Raw genomic sequence first — 24077 nt, 5'->3', positions numbered from 1 at the left:
CATAGTAGCTACCTATTAAATGTTTATTGAGTTGAATTGCCCCGGTCAGACCTTCCCCTGGACTATTGTGTTTGGTTTAGTGCCCAGCATTTCACAAAGGGCTAGAGAGCAAAAGGCAAGGAATTCATTCCATATAAGTTCTATAAAAGGAAATGGTTGTGGAGAAGATATGACTCAGGGGGAATATGTCTATCTTTAAGTATTAAAGAACTGGCCTATGGAAGAAGGATTGGAGTTGTTCTATTTTAGCCCAAAGGACAGAAATAGGAGCGATGGTTAGAAGTTTCAAAAAGACAAAGTTACATGATGTAAAGGACAGAAAACAACAGCAACAGCTTCCTGTTAATTAGAGTTATGCAAAAACAGAAGGAGTTGCTCTAGCAGGTAATGGGGGTATCTGCTTAATGACATTCTCTAGACAAAGTTTTGATGACTACTTATTGGGTATGTTGTAGAAGGTTTTTAAGAAAAACTATTATTAATTGCACTGGATGGCTTCTGAGACCCTTTCCAACTCTAAAGTTCTGTGAACTATATGTAATTTTTACAATGGGGTTAAGTTCTTTTTTAAATTTTTTATTGATGTGGACTGATCTCAACATGGTTTTGTACAGCTCAGTTATCATTGGAAAAAGGAGCAAGAGTCCATCCTATGAGGATTCTAAGAACCAGGTAACTCCATTGACATGGGCTTATCATAAAGGTATCAGTGGCTTCAGAGGTCAATTTTTGGTCATTACCATAAGGATGGAATTCCTTGGCTTCCTGCATGCTCCGGGTTGACTTTGCTACCTTCTCCTTTTACCATCTGTTTCCTCTGACCCAGAGTACGTTTACAGAACCTTAGTGATTTCTCACTGTCTTCTGCTTTCAGAATTATGCAGTATGTGTAAATCAAGTACAGACCTTAATGATATTCCCCACACTCATGAGCTAAGTCCTGTTGGTTCAAATACTAATTGCTTCTGCCACATAGTTTTGTTTTGTTTTGTTTGTTTGAGCTGTTCAATGAATATTCTAAATCAATGAATGCCAACCTATCCCCACTGAGTTTAAGTCCTTGGATGTGAGACAAGGCAATGAGTGTGCTCTCGTTAGGCAAGAGAATTTTGGCAGCATTCTGGCCAAATAGCAACTGTTCCCAGGGTATCCTATTCTCCTGAAGGATCAACTACTGGGTACTTAGTCATATATCCCTTACTCAAAGGAGGGAACACATGGCCAATTAACTCCTTCAGCAGCAACGAATGCAGTTTTCACCTCATAGATAGGCTGAATCTGGAGAATGTCTTTGAATGGAAATATTTAACTCATAAAATTCATCTCCCTGAAGAGGAAACAATTCTTTAAAATAGGGTGTAACTTCTGACATGAGAAAGCACTTTATTACTGATGTGTTCTCACTTCTGGTTTAAATGGAGAAAGAGTCCTTTGTCATCTCCAAACATCAAGTTTTAAAGGACAGACCACTGTGAATTATCTAAGAGAGAGTAATCCCAGGTCTTACCTAATTCTCCTAAATAGCTTTAATGGGACTGAATTTTGAAATGTGTATTGTTGTTCAGTTGTTTTTCAGTCTTGTCTGATTCTTCATGACCCCATTTGGGGTTTTCTAGGCAAAGATACTAGAGTGGTTTGCCATTTTCTTCTGCAGTTCATTTTACATATGAGGAAACTGAGGCAAACAGGAATAAGTGACTTGCCCAGGGTCATAGCTAGTAAGTGTCTGAGGCCAGATTTGAGCTCGGGGAGATAAGTCTTCCTGACTCCAGGCCTAGCGCTCTATCCACCCTACCACCCAGTCATCCTAATAGAAATCATTATTTTATATCAGTTTATGAGACAGTTGGACATGATGGACTCACAATTTTAGTATTTTTGTTCTATAATGGGTGTGCATGTGTGGAAAAGACGTATTTGGAGGAAAAAAACCAGAACAAAATAGTTCTTGCTTTAGGTTTCTGAAACTCCAGCAAAACCTGTAATGAATATCTTAAAATGTTTGTCTTACTTTTGCGGACAAGCAATTGAAAATGAAGACGGTCCCACTGTTTTTCTATCACTCATGTATATGCATGTGTATGTGTGTGTGTGTGTGTGTGTGTGTGTGTGTGTGTGTATGTATATGTATATACATCCCAAATGTGTGTATAACCCATATGTGTATATTGGTTGTATATCCCACATATGTGTGTGTATATATCCCGTGTGCATATATATATATATATATATATATATATATATATATATATATATATATATATAAAATTTACCCTACACGTGTGTATATATATATATATCCCATATATGTATATGTATATATCTTATATATATGCATATATACATATATCCCATATGTGTGTACACATGCATACGTATATATGTGGGATACATGTATATATGCAGAAACATTAAGGAAAAGTAGAGGCATGTTAAAGTTAAATAATTTTTCAAAATCCTTATATTCTGGGCTTTTCCTTCCTCTTAATTCAAATTCCTTCAGCTGTTCAGATGGAGACATTTTGCATTTCTTAAATGCATAGGATAATTGAGCAAAGCTTTCAGTTCATGCCATTTCGTACAACAATTAGGAAAATTGTTCAACATTAGTCCATACAATATTTTGCATAATCAGTCTTTGGGAATGGGAGGGTTGGGGGCGGTATAGGGATTCCAGCCTTTGCAATCCAAGCAGTTCACTGACAGCAATCTTAGCGTGATTAAGCCATAGCATTTCCAGCTCTGGGTAAAACTTTAAACCTACAGAAAGGCTCTGGATTTGTTACAATGTTTGCAGTTCACTGAATGTTTTTTCTATGCATACATATTTCAAATAGACTCTATGGTTATAACTATAACAAGTGACACGTTATGGACCCTAAATCGTTGCAGTGGGAAATATGCACAGAAAGAGGACCAAGGAAGGTACCAAGGTCAGTTTTATCTGGCACTGAACTGTAAAATGCCAGCCCTGTTGTATAGAAGATCTCTGGTTCTGAGCAGGGCTCATTGCCTGCTAAGTTGAGGATAGTGTTTCACTTTCAGCAACTGTTAATATCCAGGGCTACCCAGGCATAATGACCCTAACATTTGTGACACATTGTTGAATTTTCTGGTTCTTTTAACTTATTTAAACCTTTCCCCCGGTAGTCCCCCCTCCCGCCCACCATTCACTGGAAGACTCTTGAGTAGAGCTATCAGCAGGGCTTTCTCACTGATGGTTGGCCGGAGTCCACACTGTGGATGGCTCTTCTCTAGAAGGTAGTACCGCAGTCCTACAGCAAAGAGAATGTTCGCAATTTCTCTATCTCAACAGTGTTTATTTTTGCTCATAAAAAGTTTAACTGTGACGTTAGTTTAACTAGATTGAGCATCAATTAGGAGAACAAAGAAATATTTTAATAATACAGATTTTGCTTTTCATTCTAAGATAAGCATTCAAAGTTTATTCCATATAATAAGGTAAAATGACTAAAATATTTGAAATGAAATTTTGGCCTTTCATTCTCAGTAGTCACAAATGTCTTCTCTCTGTAATAAGTAGAAATAATTCTAATGATTTCTCTTTTATTTGTTAGTTTAAAATATTTCCAATTGTGTTTATTCACATCCTTTTCTCTTTCAGGTTAATAGGGAAAATTTAAATATAAAAGCCAAAATAGTAGAGTCAAATGATCAGAGGAAAGAATGGACTTAAGAAGTCATCTGGCCCATCTTTCAGACATAATTGAAGATACCAAGTGAATTAGTAATTTTTTAGCCACCAAAAAGAATTGTAGCATTGTAGCAGGTCCACTTAGCACTGTACCAACCCAGCTTCCCCAAAACAGGAAGTATGGAGCTTAGCCTGGAACTCAGTGGTCTCTGAGCATTTCTGTAAAATGGCAAAACCTTTTCCTTTTATAGGATATAGAACTTGTTCTTTATATGGATTTTCTTTCTAATGTTTTTTTTTCTGATATTAAAATAGCTGTCATTTAAATAGTACTTCATGGCTTAAATGTACTTTATGTAATGATTCTATAAGATTTTTTTTGGCATATATACCATCACCTCTGTTTTATAGATGAAAAAAGTGAGGCTCAGAGAAGCTGATCATACAGTAATTGGCAGAGCTGGGGCTATTAAATTAGATCTCCTTGACTCTAAGTCTGCTTTTTCTTTCTACTGCATTGTGTAAAAAGTGTTACTCTGCCCAAGAGTCACACTGCATTTCCCGATTGCCTACACTGTATAACTCCTCAAAATGGGAATATTGATCTGTTTCTATTTCTGACCTGATGCTGTGCATTTACAGTCCCCCCAAGAAGGGACCTACAGGAAATGATGGAGTTCTATTCATGAGGATCGTGAGGATACCCCCCTAACTCCAAAGAGATTCTACCTATTCTTGTGTTTACCTTTTACAACCTATTCATGATTGGTATATTCAAAGATACCTAGGGTTTATTTATTCCACCTTCCTTTTTCCATCTAAGTAACTTCACCATTGTGGGTTTTCTAGGGGTGGGGGGAAGAGGGTAGAACTATTGCCATTATCTGAATCGAACTACCTTTTGGGAAGCAGATACGTGTGTAGCTTCATTCCCTTGTTCCAACCAAGGAAGGGCACCAACTGGTTGAAATGGGCATAGCTGCCTTCTTATTTTCTTCTTTTGCCTAACTCTGCTTGTGGAATTTGTATAATGTTCAGTAAACCCCACAGTTAGATCAACTTAATGAGTCATTTTTTTCTTGAAATCCCTATTGACTAATAATGACTAACAGTAATGACTAACTCTGCAGCCCTATCAGCTTGCCCCATACTGGTGTTATTTCTTCCCAATTTTGAGAAAATTTTATTTCAATTGTTTGTTTTAAAGAATAGTTTACTTTAAAATGCTCTACTCTAAGAAATCTTTAAATGGCCACAGGAGGCGGGGGAAGAAAACTGTCTGCATAGTCTGACCAAGCTAGGCAGGTGGTACAGTAGGTAGAGCCCTGGGCCTAGACTTAGGTATGGGAATGACTTCAGGTATGACTTCAATTCTGCCCTCAAATGCATACTAGCTGTGTGGCCCTGGGCAAGACATTTAAAAAGAGGGTGTAAGACCCAACCCAGCTGTAAAATGGGGATGATAATAACACCTACCTCACAGCATTGTTGCAAGGGTCAAATGAGATAATGTTTGTAAAAAGTGCTTAGCATAGTGCTTGCTAGCACATAGCAGGCACTTATCTAATGCTGGTTCCTTCCCCTTTTGCTTTATTTGGTTGGCATTATGGCTTGGGTTAAAGCAAAGACTTGGATTTGGATATTCACAAGAAATTGGCACTAAGGAAAATAGTACAAATAAGACTTTTATTAATAAGCTATATAACAAGCAGCCTTCCTCTCCCCCCCGCCCCATAGCATATACATATGCCATCTGGCAATGTAAATAGAGATTTGTTCATATAAATACAAGAAACTCACCTAGGTTGAGGAGGAGAGAATCCTGATAGGTGAAGTACATACTTAAAATTGGGGTTCAAACAGGGACATTTTATACCTTATGGTAGGCTTAGTGAAGAACAGGTGATGGATGCCAGATGTGGGAGGAAGTATTCCTAATCAGACTTAGATGTGTGTGTAGGGGGGAGAAATTCCTGTGGTTATCCATAACAGGGTGAGGTCGAGGGAATTTCTTTATTAGGTCCAGAAATTGGGTAAGAATTTGAGTTGGCTTTCTGAAACAGAGGAGAGGAGTGACTCAGGCCACTTTAGTATGTCAGGAGTTTTATTAAGTCAGAAGCTTGACAAAAGGTCCAAACAGTGGAAGAATACAAAAGTGTCTGTCATTGCCCATATGCTTTATTGTTATTAGGACTACTTAACCTAAGCAACTTCATATTGAAATCTTATCATTATAATTATAAAACAATATCAAAATCACAATTACCAAACCTTCCCTCTAGAGACAATAGGTACATTGTACAAAGAAGACTAGCATCTGCCCCAGATAGGTAAAAGTAGGGTGAGGCAGAGTAGGATTCTATATAGAGAAAATGTACTCATATGAGGACTTCTGGAGCCACATGGGTGAAGAATGAAGGAGAGACTTTGGACCAAGAAGGCAGAAAGAGAAGTGCCATTATCATTGAGCATCCTACAGAACCTGAACAAAGAAGAAACCAGATAAGGAATTTGGATCACAAGCCTGGCATGGAATCATGAGACAGCGGTGATAGCAGACCTCAATTATCTGGACATCTGTTGGAACTCATTCTTTGCCAAAAGCAGTAGCTAATAATTTCTTGGCTTGCTTTAATGACAATTTCAGCCTTTAAAATGTGGATGAAGCAGTGAAGAGAATTGCTATTCTCACTCTAATTCTGACCCACAAGGAGGATTTGACTGCTGAATTAGAAATTATGGGAACCTTAAGTACCCCCTCCAGTCTTAGAATTTGTCAGGAAGTTGGTCAACACTGATTAATTATAGAACACATTAATGGGCACTATGGTATGTGCTAGAAATTTGAAGAAATGCAAAAGCATAATTCCTGGCCTCAAGGAGCTCACATTCTAATTCTAACATACAAACAACTACGTGCATATAAAAGGGACATAACCTTAGAGGGAAGGGGATGGGATAAAGCTGCTCCTGGAAGGTGTGATTTGAACTGCATCCAGAAGGAAACCAGGGTTGCCAGGGGATAGAGGTGAGGCAGGAGAGTATTGAAAAGGAGCAGAGTTGTATCACCAGATCAAATGGAAAGGCAGGAAGGAGTAAGGTAGTGAAAAGATCCAAAAGTCAAACAGAAAAATTTGTATTTGGTCCAGAATGTAGTAGAGTACCACTGGAATTTAATGAATGGTGAGGGGTGACATGGTCAGACACGTGCTTTAGGAAGAACATTTTGATTGTGATGGAATACTATTGTCTTACAAGAAAAGACAAGGGAGATGGTTTCAGAAAAACCTGGAAAGATTTATGTAAACTGATGCAAAGTGAAATGAGCAGAATCAAGAGAACACTGTGCACAGTAACAGCAAAATTTTAACAATGATTAACTGTAATACAATGATCCAAGATACTTCTGACAGACTCATAATGAAAAATACTATTCACCTCCAGAGAAAGAACTAATGAAATCTGAGTGCAGATTAAAATGTAATTTTTTTCACTTTATTTTTCTTGCTTTTTTTTTTTTACAGCATTGCTAATAAGGAAGTGTTTTGCATGATTTTATGTGTATAATTGATATCATATTGTTTGCCTATTCAGTGGGTTGAGGAGAGCCTGGAAGGAGGGAGAGAATTCAGAACTCAAAAATTAAAAAAAAAAGAATGTTAAAAATAATAACTTTTTAAACAAAAAGGAAGATCACTGACAATTAAATGGAGAGTGGATTACAGTGAGGAGAGAATTGAGGCAGGGAGACCAACAAGAAGCTAGTGCAATGGGCTGTATGACCATATGAAAGGTAAATATGAAAGCATGGCACAGTGCTATAAGAGCAGGGTGAGAAGTGCTAGAGGCAAGGGAGCAGCTAGATGGCACAGTGGATAGAACACTGGCTCTGGATTCAGGAGGACTTGAGTTCAAATCTGCCCTCAGACACATAACACTTACTAGCTGTATGACCCTGGACAAGTCACTTAAGCCCATTGCCTAGCCAAAAAAAAAAAAGCGCTGAAGGCTAGAATGAGCTAAGGATGGTAAGAAAAGCTAAGGATGTCATCAAGAAATAAAGGACTTTTTCAAAAGTGATTTTGAAGGATCAAAGAAGGCATTGATAGGATCCCTGCTCAAGGTAGAGGAGATGATGATTGATATTAGAAAGAAGGCAGATATGCTCAGCTCAAAATTTGCTCTTAGCACAGTGACTGGCACATAGTAGGCACTTAATAAATACTTATTTGACTTGTTCATTATTTTCTCTGCCAAAGAGAATGATCTTCAACTGGAAAGGACAAAATAAAAATAATCAATGAGTAATTGATACCAAAGAAAAGTAGGGAGATAATAAGAAAAACCCTAACTGCCCTTAAAGAGTTCTTGTCACCAAAACCAGATGAATGATACATTTGGATCCTGAAAGAATTAGAAACCATAATGTTTGAGCCACTGTCAAAGCCTTGAAAGTTTGTGGAGAGTCAAAGAAGTACTGCAGGATTGGAGAAGAGCAAATGTTGTTCATTTTGCCAAAAAAGTGGGAGGAGGAGAAGGAAGAGAATTAAGTCTGAAAACTATAATCCAAATGACTTTACTTTAATTACTGGCAAACTTCCAGAATCTACTATTGAAAGAATGAATTGTGAAAATATAGAATAGGAAGTGGTTGTCACGAGAGTCAGCATGGCTTCATCCAGACTAGGTGATAGCAGACTACTCTCATCTCCTATTTTGACAGGGTTACTGGACTGAGAGATCAAAAGGATGGTGTAGATACAATGCACTTAGATTTCAGAAACCATTTGACCAAGTCTGATGTTATTCATCAGGGGTAAGATGTGAGTGAATTACACGAAAGTCCAGTTAGATGAGTTTGGAACTGGTTGACCGTCCAGATAAAAAGACTTGGTATTGAGAGTTCCATGTCAATTTGTGAGGAGCTCTCTGGTGAAGTATCTTAAGGAATTCTTTCTTAGCCATGTGCTATTTAATATTTTTATCAATAATTTGGATAATGGCATAGAGTTGGCCTCATTTTCAAATTTTCCAGTGACATGGAATTGGAAAGGAGAGCTCCCACACTGGATGACAGAGCCAGGATTCAAAGAGATCTTGAGAGCATACACTATTGGCATGATTTAAAGAAGGTGGCATTTAGTGGGGATAAATGTAAATTCTTCCTCTTGGGTTCAGAAAGCCAACTACATTTTATAAGGGGAGGGAATTGTGTCTAGATAGCAATTCCCCTAAAATATTCCGGGAGTTTGAGTGTTCAGAAAATTCAATATGAGTCATCAATGTAACATGGCAGCCAAAAAGCTAATGTGATCTTAAGCTTAAGAGAATCATAGTGTCCAATTCAATTTAGTTCATAAGCATTTGAGAGCCCACTATGTGCCCAGCTCTATGCCATTTACCTGGACATGTAAAGGCAAAATGAAGCAGTCTCTGTCCTCAAGGAAATGGGTGGAGAGAGAGGAGAACAACACTTAATCTAGACAAGTACGTTTATAATATATACAGACTAAATACAAAATAGTTTTTGGTGGAGAGAGAGAATTGACAACTGGAAGGGGAGGCTATGTTTGTCAGAAAAAGCCCTGGGGGAGCTGGCATATAAGCTGTGCTTTGAAGGTAGCTAGGGATTCTAGAGGCAGAGGTGGACAGAGATCAATCTAAGCCTAGGGGACAATCTCTGCAAAGGTACAAAGGTGGGTGATAGAATGTATTATGTGTGGTACAGCAAGTTTAGTTTGGCTGAAATGTTAGGTGCATGAAGTGCAGCAATATATATTCATCCTGGAAAGACAGGCAGAGTTGTGATGAGCTTTCAATGTCAGAAAATGGCATTTTATCTTAACGGCAACGAGGAGCTACCAAAGCTTCAGGAGTCTCATTGCCAGACCTTTAGGTCCTGGCAATATTCCTGATATTTAGGAATATCAGTTTGACAGATGTGTGGAGGGTGGATTAGAGAGGGGTAGAAACTAGAAGCAGGAGACTAATTAGATGGTTAATGCAATAATTCAGGTCAGTGGTGATGGAAGGCTAAGCAAAGGTAGGGGCTATGTGGGTGGAGACAAGGGGACATATGGGAGAGATGTCATAGATGTAGGGTTGACAGACCTTGGCAACTGACTGGGTATTGGGGGTGGGATAAAGGAGAGATTAATTGAGTGTGACTCTAAGGTTGAGAACCTGAGTGCTTGGAAGAATGGTAGTATCTTTGGCAGAAATGGGAAAATTGGGAAAAGGGATGAATTTGGGGGAGGTTTGTTTTAGACATGTTGAGCTTGAGATGCCTATGGGACATCTGTGTGGAGAAGCCTTGGATGATGGTCATGCTAGACCACATCTGAAATATATTTTCCCAGTTTTTGATGCTATATTATAGTAAAGACAATGTAGGAAGATAATATCTCTGTAGAAAAGACAGAACTGTAAGATATCTGAGGGTAGAGTCATCATGATAGTAACAATAAACTTTAATATTTGTCTCATAACTGATTTGCAAAACACTCTCCATACATTATCTCATTTCATCCTCACAACAGCATGGTCAGGTGAATGCCATTATTATTCCCATTTTGAAGATGAGAGAAAAGAGACTTAGAAGGACTTGTCCAGGGTTCCACAGCTAGTAAGGATGTGAGGGAGAATTTGAATCCTGCTTATCCTAACACCAAACCTGATATTTTGTCCACCATGGCATGCTAAATTGATGTCAGAGGTCATTGAATTCTATCTTCTCATTTTCCAGTGAAGACACTGAGACTCAATGAAAGAAAATAAATTGCCCCAAATTTCTCAACCTGTTTATCAGAGATCAGAGTAGAAAAGAAGTATGAGGAGATTCTGAAAATAAGATTCCACTTGGGGCCATATAAGAAATACTGAGATGTTATGACAGCAAATTGATGTTTACTGAATGAAGGAATGGGAGCTTATGGAATATTTAACTTCTAGAGAAGTGACATTCTGATCCCTCCTCCACCTTGATTGTATCCCTTTATCTTTAAAAAAATCAGAGAAAACATAATTAAACTTTGAAAAGTGAAAACTGAAATGAGCATAATTTGTGCTGCTTAAAAATTCCATTTCTCCCTGAGCAAACATAGCCCTGTTGGTAAACGCCAAAGGAGTTAGAAGTTCAAGGTGGATGTGCTTTAGCATCAACAGTGGCATGTTAGTGCTGAAGTTCTGTCCATTATTGCAGATCAGTGCTTTCAGTTTGAGTCTCTTAAAGAATTATTGACAAAATAATTCATGCAACAGGAGAAATTACCTTCACCCAATCAATCACGTTTAGAATCCTATCTCTTCCATTAAACTTTATCACAGTCTAACACATTTCCATAAATGTCATTGCACCAGGCACTCTAAAATAAAGGGGACCCATAGTTTGTCCAGGTGGTTGATTGATAGCCTTCAAGACCAGAATTGCTTCCCCCCCCCAATTAGCAACTGAAACCAATGCTTCCCAAATTTTCCCATTACCTATTTACCCTGGATTCATTCCTGATGGAAAGTATTTGGTACTCTCACCAGGGAACTTCTATGCATTACACACACACACACACACACACACACACACACACACACACGTGTGTGTGTGTGTATATCTGTGTATATACATATATATATGTGTGTGTATGTATATACATATGTGTATATATGTATGTGTGTATATATATACACATACATATATATACACATATATATTACATACATACCTATATATATATATATTATATATATAATATCTGAAGAGTCATCATTGAGCGCTAGGCACTGAAGATAAAAAAATGCAAAAGAAATAATTCCTACCTCCAAGAACCTTGCATTCAAGTAGTGAGAGAGGGTGTAACATGAACACAGTAAGAACTTTTGATATTTACGTCAGCAATTATACCTTGACACAAATCATTTAAATCTAAAAAATCTCCAACTGGTCGATTTTGTAGCAATCCATATTTTGGTACCTGACTGTTAAAACAATTTTCTCTAAGGCCCTCCTCCAAAACCTCATTAAGGCATGCAAATGACTCTGGTTATGACAGTAGGACACAAACTCTAATAGGTCCACCAAACTAGAATGCAGTCTGATGACAAGCTATGTGTAACCCTGCGATTGTAGCAAGGCCTACTGAGAAGTATAGTTTTTTCTTTTCTTTTTTTTTTCTTTTCTTTTTTTTTTTAAACTACTTGAAGGAGAAACTGAAGGATTGTGAGAAAGGAGATGGAAAAGTCCAATAACTTTAGAGATGCCCAGAGAGAAGACTGGTCCACGGGCAGGGAGAGGTGTGATGAGTTCCATCAGAAGGAGCTGACTGCATTTGAAAGGTGTTGATACCCCAAATTGAATATAATCAAGAAGTGATTCTTTGACTTTTTTGACTCACTGTTGCATTTAAGGGGTTAATTAACTGTCCTAGACAGAACTTAATTTTTTAAAAAATATGTCTGCCCTACCACTTTTGGGATCTCATGAATTTATCCACTTCTTTTATGGAAGAGAATGGCAGAATGGATTAGAAAGTAGAATCCAAAAATATGCTGTTAGCAAGATATACAGGAGATAAAGATCCATACAGAATTCAAAGGAAGGAATTAGTATAAAATTTATTAACCCTTAGATGAATATTTTAAAAAGCTTGGATTTGAGTCTTAATCTTACACAAGTCAACGGGAAGAAAAAACCTGGTTAAAAGAGATAAGCAGGGAATGCTATTACTCGTAAAGGAATCATAGTTAATGAAATAATGATGATAATACTTATATATTCACTGGATGGTATAGCATCTAATTACTTTAAACAACAGCTAATCATATAATAGGAAGAAATAGACATCAAACTATAATAGTTGGAGAACTCAACATATTTCCTTCAAACCAAGGTAAACATAATAAAAAGATGCAAAAGAAGGAAGTTAAGGTCTTGGATACAAAAATGGGATGTGATAGATGTCTGGTGATTACTGAATAGAAGTTTAAAAGGAGTATGCATAATTCTTAGTTTTACATGGCTTCTTTACAAAATTTTGCCTTATACTAGGCTATAAAAATTCATAAATTCAGAAAACTTAAAATGTTAATTAAAACAATGCAATAAAAGTCAGAAAGAAAGCATTAACACTTAAATTGAATCTAAGTCATATAATTCTTAATCACATATGGCTCAAAGAACACATCATAAAATAATAATGACATCAAAGCAAGTGACACCAGTGAGATAACATGTCAAAATTTTGGGGTTGCAGTCAAAGGAGTCTTCATAGAAAATTTTGAATCTTTGATTCACCAAAAGAGGGAATGCACATATCAGTGAGTTTCAGTGCTATTTAAAGAAGTATGAAAGTAGCAGAAAAGCAACTGAACACAAAAACAAAATTGTAAGAAACTCAAAGAAGAGATAAAGTTTAAATAATAATCAAGAAATATAATTGGGAACTATTTTAACTTGAAAAAATAGACAACTAATTAGATTTTTAAAAAGAGTTAAACCAACTTATAGTAACATTCAGAATTGAAAATCTTCACAATAGATGACAAAGACAGTTACTAGAAATTTTGCCCAATTAAGTGCCAACAGAACAAGCAATAAAGAATTTAAGTGATCCAACCTCAGAAAAAGAGATTGTACAAACCAAAAACGAATTGCCAAAGGAAGAAAAAAAGCCCAAGACCAGAAAGATTTTTAACATGAATTCTATCTAACATTGAAAGAACAATTAACTGTGCAGCAATTTTTTGAAAAATAGAGAAATAAGGGATTCTACCAAACTTATTTTATGAGACAAATGTGGTCTTGACATCTAAACCAGGAAAAGCTAAAGCAAAAAGAAAACAAAACAAAGAAAACAAAGCATTGTGCCAGGTATTGGGAATACTAAGTCATTGTGTCAATTCAACATTTATTCTGTCCTTGCCATGTTTTTTTTTTCTGGTGGCATTATTTTATTTTATTTTATATAAATTTATTTATTTTTAGTTTTTAACATTTACTTCCACAAGATTTTGAATTCCATATTTTTGCCCCATCCCCACACCCCAAGATGGCATGCGTTCTTTTTTTTTTCCTTAGGGAATGGGGTTAAGTGACTTTCCCAGGGTCACACAACTAGTAAGTGTTATATGTCTGAGGCTGGATTTGAACTCAGGTCCTCCTGAACCCAGAGCCAGTGCTCTATCTATTGTGCCACCTAGCTGCCCCAATGGCATGCATTCTGAATACCCCTTCCCCTAGTCTGCCCTCCCTTCTATCTCTCCCCCCGCCTTATCCCCTTCCCCTTCTATTTTCCTGTAGGGCAGGATAGATTTCTGTACCTCATTTCCTGTATTTCTTATTTCCCGGTTGCATGTGGAAACATTTTTTTTGAACATGTGTTTTTAAAACTTTGGGTTCCAAATTTTCTCCCTTCCTCCCACCCCACCCACCCTCATTGAAAAGGCAAGCAAGTCAATACAGGCCATACATGTGCAGTTATGCAAAACACTTCCATAGTAGACATGTTGTGAAAAACTAACTCTATTTCCCTTAATCCTATCCTGCCCCCCATTTATTCTATTCTTTCTTTTGACCCTGTCCCTCCTCAGAAGTACTTCCTTCTGATTACCCCTTTCCCAATCTGCCCTTCTCTCTGTCTCCCCCTGCTCTCTTGTCCCCTTCTTCCCCTATTTTCCTGTAGGGTAAGACAGATTTCCATACCCAATTGAGGGTGTATGTTATTCCCTCCTGAAGCCAAATCCTATGAGAATAAGATTCCCTCATTTCCTCTCACCTTCCCCTGTTCCCCTCCACTGTAAGAACCTTTTCTTGTCTGTTTTGTGCAAGATAATGTACCCCATTCTACCTCTCCCTTTCTCCTTCTCCTAGTATAATCCTCTCTCACCCCTTAATTTTATTCTCCAGATATCACCCCTTCATCTTCAACTCACCCTGTGCCCTCTATCTATCTATCTATCTATCTATCTATCTATCTATCTATCTACACATACATATAATTTTTCCCCTCCCACTACCCTGACAAAGATATCATGAGTTATAAATATCATCTTTCCATGCAGGAATATAAACAGTTCAGCCCTAATAAGTCTCTTATGATTTCCCTTTCCTGTTTACCTCTTCATGTTCCACTGGAGTCTTGTGTGTGAAAGTCAAATTTTCTATTCAGCTCTGGTGTTTTCGTCAAGAATGCTTGAAAGTCCTCTATTTCACTGAATAGCCACTTTTCCCCCTGAAGGATTATACTCTGTTTTGCTGGGTAGGTGATTCTTGGTTGTAGTCCTGTCTCCTTTGCCCTCCAGAATATTATATTCCATGCCCTCCGGTCCCTTAATGTAGAGGCTGCTAAATTTTGTGTTATCCTGATTGTGTTTCCACCATACTTGAATTGTTTCTTTCTGGCTGCTTGCAATATTTTCTCCTTGACCTGGGAACTCTGGAATTTGGCTACAATATTCCTAGGAGTTTTCCTTTGGGGATCTCTTTCAGGGAGAGATTGGTGGATTCTTTCAATTTCTATTTTGCCCTCCGGTTCTAAAATATCAGGGCAGTTTTCCTTGATAATTTCTTGAAAGATGATGTCTAGGCTCTTTTTTTGATCATGGCTTTCAGATAGTCCAATAATTTTAAAATTGTCTCCCTGGATCTATTTTCCAGGTCAGTTGTTTTTCCAATGAGATATTTCACATTGTTTTCTAATTTTTCATTCTTTTGGATTTGTTCTACTGTGTCGTGATTTCTCATAAAGTCACTATCTTCCAATTGCTCTATTCTAATTTTTAAGGAAGTATTTTCTTCAGTAATCTTTTGGACTTCCTTTTCCATTTGGCCAATTTTTCTTTTGAAGGCATTCTTCTCCTCATTGGCTTTTTGGACCTCTTTTGCCATTTGGGTTAGGCTATTTTTTAAGGTGTTATTTTCTTCAGTATTTTTTGGGGTCTCCTTTAGCAAGTTGTTGACTTGTTTTTCATGATTTTCTTGCATCACTTTCATTTCTCATCCCAGTTTTTCCTCTACTTCTCTTACTTGCTTCTCAAAATCCCTTTTGAGCTCTTCCAAGGCCTGGGACTGATTTATATTTTTCTTGGAGGCTTTGGATGTGGGAGCTTTGACTTTGTTGTCTTCTTCTGGTTGTATGTTTTGATCTTCTTTATCACCAAAGTAAGATAATATAGTCTGACTCTTTTTGTGAGGTTTGCTCATAATCCCAGCCAACTACTTGAGTTTTAAATTCTTTGTTAAGGTAAGAGTCTGCTTCCAATGTGGAGAATGTACTGTCTCAAGCTCCGGGGGTTTGTATAGCTGTTTTTAGAGATACTTCTAGGGACCTGTAAATTTTCAGTTCTTCCAAGGTGGTGTGATAATGGTCGAGGTGTTTACTCTTTTTCTAGCCTAAGCTCTGGTCTTTGAGTGACTGGCCACAAGCAGTCTTTTATCTCTTGGAACTGTGAGGAGGGTTTTCTCTTCACCACCACTATAAGCTCCACCATGCCAGTGCTCCTCCTCACCCCAGGACCAACACCCAGAACTGTGACCCAGATCCAAGCACAGGCAAAGCAAGAGATTCCTGCCTCAGCACCAGCAAAGAGATCCCTGCAGTCCCTCTCTGATCAGCCACTTGATTCCCCCTCAGTCTGTGGGCTGGAAGCTCAGGACACAGCCATCACCCCGGCACCTGAGCTCTGCGCTCTGCACTCAGGAACTGGCTCTGACCTAGGTCTTCTCTCACCACAAAAACAGACTTTTCCCACTGACCTTCTAAGTTGTCTTTGGCATTTGTGGATTGAGGAGTCTGGAAGTAGCCACAGCTGCCCGTGATTCAGTCCTCTGAGGCCTGTTCTAGGTTCGGTGTGGCCTGCGTGCCCACGCCAAACTGCACTCCTCTCCGACCTGCGTGATATGCCTTTCTAATCAATCATCCAAGTTGTCTTGGGCTGGAAATTTGTTTTACTCTATCTTTTTGTGGGTTCTGCTGCTTTAGAATTTGTTTACAGCCATTTTTTTATGGGTATTTGGAGGGATTTGGGGAAGCGCTCAAGCAAATCACTGCTTTCACGCTGCCATCTTGGCTCCAACCCCCATGCCATGTTTTGTGTGGTATATATTTGATCTTCCTTTGCACAGTTCATAAAAGAAGTGAGGTTCATTCTATGCCTACTCTCCCTACCCCTTCCTCCATGTTGGTATACTCTTACCCTGGCGTGCTTCACTTATGGAAATTAGTATGTTTCTCTATGATCTTCGTCATTTCTTTCCCATATGTTCTTTTCACTTCCTTTTCTCTGTCAAACCCCATGAAACATAAACAACCTCTCCAGGCCCTGTACTTGTTTTCTTTTACTTTTTTTGTTGAAGTCAGTAGGATTCTGAAGGGACACATCTCTTTACCTCCTATAATCACATAGATATTTTATCCTCATTCTGTCCCTTCCATTTGTTCAAATGTACTTATCTTCATAATTTCTCAAGCCTCCTGTGTTTATAATTCAAAGATTCAACTGAGCTCTGGTCTTTTCATCATAAATGTTTGGAAGTCCTGCATTTTTATCAAATGTACATTTTTGCCCCTGTAGCATTATATTTTTGAAATTTTGAAGAATAAGTTGTTCTTTGTTGTAGACCTTTTTTGTCTTTTAAATATTGTATTTCATTATTTTCTTTCCTTTGAAAAATCTGCAGCATAGTCTTGTGTGATCTTGACTGGTTCCTTTGTACTTGATTTTTTTTCCAGCTGCTCGTATTTTTTCTTTGGCCTAGAAGCTAGGAATTGTTGAGTGTTTTCAATTTGGGATTTCTTTCTGGAAGTGACTGATGGCTTCTATTTTTACTTTGCCCTATGGTTCTAATAGTATTGGACAATTTTGTTTTAGGTTTTCTTGAAATATAGTATCCAAGATTTCTGTTTTGTCTTGGTACTCAGAGAGTTCAATGATGATTAAAGTCTCTCTCTATAACCTGTTGTCTAGGTCAGTTGTTTTAAATAGATACTTTACCTATTTTCTAAAGTTTTAGTCTTTTGAATTTGTTCTAATATTTCATGTTGTATCATAGTCATTGAGTTCTGCTTGCTCCCTCCATTTGGTTTCTTCTATTTGGGTAAGGCTGTTTTTACCTATTGATTCTCCTCCTAATTTTTCCCTCAAGAGCTGTAATTTCCTTTTTAAATACTCCCCTTTCCCCAGTTTTACTAGTAATTCTTGGCATCTTTTTGGCCAATCTGTTTTTTTCTCAGACTATATTTGTACTTATTGTGGAGTTACTTTCTTTTTTTTTCTGCCTCTTTCAATACTCCTTAGATTTCTTTTCACCCATAGTATTTCTTCATTGTCTTTGGAGTTTCTTACATCTCCAGCCTGAGTTCTTAGGTTTGAATCTTATGTGATAGATAGGATCCACCCCCTTCCATACTTTTGGGTTGAGGGGAGCACATCCTAATGGGTTCTGTCTCCTTAGTAATGTAGATATGACTGCTGCTGCTGCAGTTCCAGGTGGGCTGGCTGGGATCAGGACCATCCTTTGCTGGCCTTGGTCCCCATTTCTGTTTTCTCCTCCTTCGGTACACCTCAAATAGAAGTTGGTCTTATCACCTTTTATAGCCCTGATGTGTCCCAAACAGATGTTGGAGATCATGTGGTTTCATTTCCTCTCTTGTCCCTGTCTTCCCTTCCTTTCATGCAGGATGTTCAGTCATTGCACTATCTCTGTCTCTTGTGATCTTTGGCTTCAACAGAGGCTCTGACTTCAGATATCTTAGAATGCCTTGAAATGTGAATGCAGTCACCAGCCTTCTCTGACAGTGACCAATAGAGGAATAGCCCTGTCCCCAGCTATGGCTTTGATAGATCAAGCTCTATACCCCACTGGCTTCTCAGGCTAAGCCCATTCACCAACCCTGGTCCTGATTCTAAGTGCCCCCAGGTTTCTGACCATCTTATTGTGTAGTCCAAAATTGGTTATAGGACTTTACTGGTGTTTCTCTCTGGTCTTATTGGTCATTATTCTATCTGTTGCACCTTTAGGTCTTTTGTGGCGGGGGTTTGTCAGGAGAAATAGATTCCTCTAGGATTATTCATATTTCCATTTTAACTAGATTTCAGTTGTATAATATTTTGTACAACATAACTATAAAATTTATCAAATTGATTTTTAAAAATATGTTATTGTTATTGAGCTATTTTTCTTGTCTTTCTACTTAGATGCTAAGGCAGGGAAAGAAGATGGATTTTCATGCAATAAAAAATGAAAAAAATTGTTATGTTTAAAAAATACCATTTAGATAGTATATTCCTTCAGGTTAAGGTCCATGTGTATGACTATCTTGCACGTAGTAGATACTCAGTAAATGACACATACTTGTTTGCATGTTCCCTCTTCCCTTAGATTGTGAGCTTCTTGAGGGCAGGGACCATATTTTTGCCTTTCTTTTTATTTCCAGCACTTAGCACTGAATCTGGTACATAGTAGGTGATTAATAAATGCATATTGATTGATTAACTTACTGCTTGCAAGGGCATTGAGCGATCATACTTGACACCAGTAAAGCCTTTTTCTGGGGAGGGGGAGGATGATAATGATTTTTCTGCTGATTGCTTTTATCTTGATTTATTTTATCCCATTTGAATGCATTTGAATGTTGACAACAAAAATGATCTGAACTCTGGCTGAAAACCTCACTGCTTTCTCGTGAGCAATATCCAATATTTTCTGCTCCTGTGACCTCCTATCAGTTTGATTTAGGGATTCATTGTCAAACAGGAGCTCTGATTGTGTCACACACTATGATGAACAAAAGGAATAGTCCTCTTTTATCTTGTGTTGCTGTTTACTAAAACAATTCAGATCAGTCACTAAGAACTGCTTGAGACTCAGTCATCTAATTAGCCTTTCCTATTAAAGTCACATTATGAAATGGCTAAGACCATCCAAAGGAAAAGCAAAATCTCTGGACGACATAATAAATAGATGAGCCCGGTAGACACAAAATCCATTAAGTTTTAGAAGAAAGATCAAAGAAGACTTCAAGAAGGAAGTGGCATTTGAGCAGGGTAACTCAAAGAACAGTATTAACAGAAAGCAGGCATTCAGAATCAGTTCTTGCAGCACAGTTTAGAAGGGTCACTGAAAAAAACTGAGCACATCCAGAGTAAGGTGACCATGATGCAGAGAGGAGTAGAGAAAATGCTGTATGAGGATTATGGGAAGGTGATGGGGATGTTTAGTCCAAATAAGAGAGGGCATTGGTGGGGATATAAACATGAAGATCTATCATGGGGACAAATGATTAGACTTTTCTCTGTTTGACCTCAACAGGCAGAACCAGAACTAATGGATGGAGGTTATAGATAGGCAGATTTTTGGACACCATAAAGAAAAATCTTTCAACACTTAGAACTGTAAAAAAAAAAATGGAATGGGCTACGTTGAAAGAGAGGGAATTCACACTCATTGGAGATATTCAAGTAGTGCCTGTATGACTGCTTGTCAAGGACATTCTAGAGGCGAATTCATGTTTTGTGCCAGAGTTGACAAGGTGAACGCTTAAGTCTCTTTTATCTCTAAAGTTTTATGATCCTAGAAAAATGAACATTTGGGGCAGGGGGAAAGATGATGAGTTTGTCTTTAGACATTAAATGGGTTTAGTTTTAGGTATTTGCAGTTCAAAACCACTATGTAAATGTGTATACTAAGGTTAGTGATGCATTCATCAATTTTCCTTTTGTTTCAGTTCTTTCCTGCTGACCTCAATGCTAGTTTTCAACATCAGCAGGGATTTCCCCAAGTATAGTCTAATGGCCACTCTCATCCTTTTAACCCTATTACTATACCTAATCTCCTCCTTTCCAGCTCTTTTTTTTTTTAGGCAATTGGGGTTAAGTGACTTGCCCAGGGTCACACAGCTAGTAAGTATCAAGTGTTTGGTCTGAGGCCAGATTTGAGCTCAGGTCCTCCTGACTTCAGGGCCAGTGCTATATCCACTGCGCCACCTAGCTGCCCCCTCTCCAGCTCTTAACACAGAATCTGGCGCCGAGTAGGTACTTCATAAATGCTAGTTGATTTTCTCATTATGTTGAGCTTTTCTTGGCCATAGAAAATCTAAGATGTCTTATTTGGTTGTTTCCATTGGTAGTAAAAATAGGCAAACAAACAAAAACTAAAACCAAGATCTGTATGTGTGCAAAGAAAGGCTAAGTGTGCATACATAGAAGTTTGCATGTTATCTCCTTAGGGCAGGGACTGCAATTTTACCTTAAAATTTTTTTTTTTTAGCGGAGTGCCTGGCACATAGTAAGCATTTGTTAAATTCTTGTTGATTGATCAATTGACCAGACGAGATATATACTGCTTGTGAGAGAAAGAACAATGCATTTGACGTCAGAAGAGCTGGATTCAAATCCTGATTTTGTCATTTATTGGCTCTGAGACTTTGGGAAAATCATCAGGTTTTTTTTCACCAGTGAAATGATGAGATTAGACTTGATATTATATGGAAAACCTTCTAGCTCTAGCTCTGTGATCTTTTGATCATGTAGGCTTTCAGAATTCCTTCTCAGTGGAATCCCATTTTTTAAAATATAGAAATATTCCCTTGTAGGCAACTTCTAGTACATTGTCCTCCTCTTTAAAGTAGTCGTAACTCAGAATTACATTTTATTACAGACCTAAAACCAGTGATTCTCAGAAATGAATGTTTAAAGTAGAAGGTTATAGCTATTCCAAGTGATGAACTTTCTATATACTATCCATAACTTAGTTTCATGTGTCTATTCTCCCTGTCTACATAAAATATCTATTATGTCTAAATTACTGGAGAGGTTTTTCCTGCAAAAATTATTTTAATCAGTACCATTATAAAATATTTTCAGTATTTCTATGCTTATTTTATTTGTGCTTTATAGGGTTGAACTCTCCATAATGTTATATTTTCCTTAAGGCTTTGTGTGATATTTAAAATAACTCACTGCCACAAAATAGAAGTTTTTCTATTAATTTATATGAGATCATTAACCTAGTCAATAATTAATATTTGACAGGCCAAAGCTGGCTATCACTTCCATGTGGCATGATATGCTTGCTTGATTTATTAAAATTTATTGAAATTTAAAAGGAGACAATGCTTTATTTCATGAAATTTAATGACCATCCCTCCTCAACAAATATTTGCAGATAGTTGAATGCAGTTATGCCAGGAATCTAGAAAAGCATTGATTATAATATTTATTACATTCGCTTAGACATTTTGAATATATTTAATTTTTAGATTATAATTGTCATTAAGAATTTTATAGATTAAGTACTGTTGTTAAATTGACAGTGTTCCAAAACTGTATACATTTGGTTAAGGATAAGAGGAAGAATAATTTGATAATTAATTGCAGCTGATAGAGAAGCTATTAATCTAGCTAGATTTTAAGCTTACTCAATATCTTTATCTGGCTATCTCTCTCTCTCTCTCTCTCTCTCTCTCTCTCTCTCTCTCTCTCTCCATCTTCTCTATCATCTATGTGTCTATTTGTCAATTTATACCTTGTTACTTGTATTTGCAGTTTAATTCAGTTTTGCTATATCTACTCTATATTGTTGGAGAGGCACCAATATATATAGGTGGGTAGAGAGTTGGTCCTGGAACCAAGAGGACCTGAATTTCAGTCTTGCCTCTGACACATGCTGGCTTTGTCACCCTGAGCAAATCATTCACCCCTTCAATGCTCTGGGCAGCAGAGCATTGAAAAAAAAACACAGCACTAACTTAAATTGATAGAGAGAGTTTCCTCATCCACGGAATTCCGTGTACAAATGTGTACAAATGAAATAACACATCCAGTCCCTGAAAACCCCTATCCCAAGAGTAAGTTGGTCTGATAACCTTTTAATACTTTCATATAACTCCTGTACTTGGAAAAAAATATATAGCTATTTTGACATACATATACATTTGTGTATACATGTATGCATGCACATATCAGATATGTGTGCATTTGTATACAAACATGTACATGTATGTGTATATATTTATATATACATATATACACATATACATATGTGTATATATAAAGTACACATAAAAGTATGTGTATATAGGATATGTATTTGTATGTGTATGTGTACATGTATACATAGTCACCTAGAGACTATTGGGCAGCTTTACTCTGGGAGTACCAAGAATAAATATAGAAAATTTGGATTACTGCACCAACCATGAACACAAGGAAAAAAAGAAAGGTTTTTGGAATTTTTGTTTCTTTTGCTGTTGTTTTTAAGAGAGGGGGGAAGGGAATAAGCATTTATATAATGCCTACTCTGTTGCAGGCACAGTGCTGGGCACTTTACAAATATCATCTCATTTATTTGGTTTGATGAAGATCTAGTCAGTGCTTTCTAACGCTTTTTGGCAGGTCACGTTGGAATCACTGGAGATTTGAAAGTACTTTCTAAGTTGTTTAGGGGATAGAATTATTTCAAAAAGAGACTTTGCCATCATAGCATGGAAGCTGTGACTCAAAGATGTTTTGGTGATCCAGATGACGAGGAGAAACCGAGAGTTTTTGAAGGCTCGTGGAGGCGGGAAACTTCAAGAGGCTGTTAGGACACCTACAGAAATGTTTAAAGGGTTGGACATTTTGATCTGTAAGGAATATTGAAAAAAACTGTGGTTGATGGACTCAATAATGTTAGTTTTAATTTATAAAGGGATAATTAATAGAATGAAAGCACAAAATGTGATAAGACAAGGGGTATTTCATGGCAGGACTCACTTATTGTTAAGTGATGTAGATTACCAAGAAAAGTAGTGAGGACTCGAAAATTAGAGAGAGGGGCAGCTAGGTGGCATAGGGGATAGAGCACCTGCCTTGGAGTTAGGAGGACTTGAGTTCAAACCTAGCCTCAGACACTTAACTAGCTGTGTGACCCTGAGCAGGTCACTTAACCCTGATTGCCTCCAAAGAAAAAGAAAAGAAAATTGAGAGACAGTGAGTTGTAACGGGGGCCAGCTAGCTGGCTCAATGGATAGACTGCGGGGCCTGGAGTCAGGAAGACCAGAGTCCACATCTGGCTTCAGACACTTAGTGGTATGATCTTGGGCAAGTCACAACCTCTGTTTGCCTTAATCCAGTGGAGAAGGAAATGGTAACCCACTGTAGTATCTCCACCAGTCTCCATGGACAGTATAATCTGCAGGGTCACGAAGAGCCAGACACGCCTGAACAACTAAACAACAACAAATGTAATGGATAGGGAACTGGACTTGTGGTCAGAAAGCCCTGGGTTCCAATTCTCCCTTGTCTCCAATGCTTCCTATCTTAAAAGTCACTTTCCTCTCTGTACCTCAGTTTCCTTATCTGTAAAATGAGGGGGGTTAGACTCAAAGAAGCAAACGTTTCCTTCCAACTCTATGTCTATGATCCTGTGTGTGTTTGTGTGTGTGTGTGTGTG

This window comes from Phascolarctos cinereus, unplaced genomic scaffold, assembly GCF_003287225.1.
Source record: "Phascolarctos cinereus isolate Bilbo 61053 unplaced genomic scaffold, phaCin_HiC Scaffold_9;HRSCAF=440, whole genome shotgun sequence".
NCBI classification, from domain to species: domain Eukaryota; kingdom Metazoa; phylum Chordata; class Mammalia; order Diprotodontia; family Phascolarctidae; genus Phascolarctos; species Phascolarctos cinereus.
Note: the sequence above shows the minus strand (reverse complement) of the source record.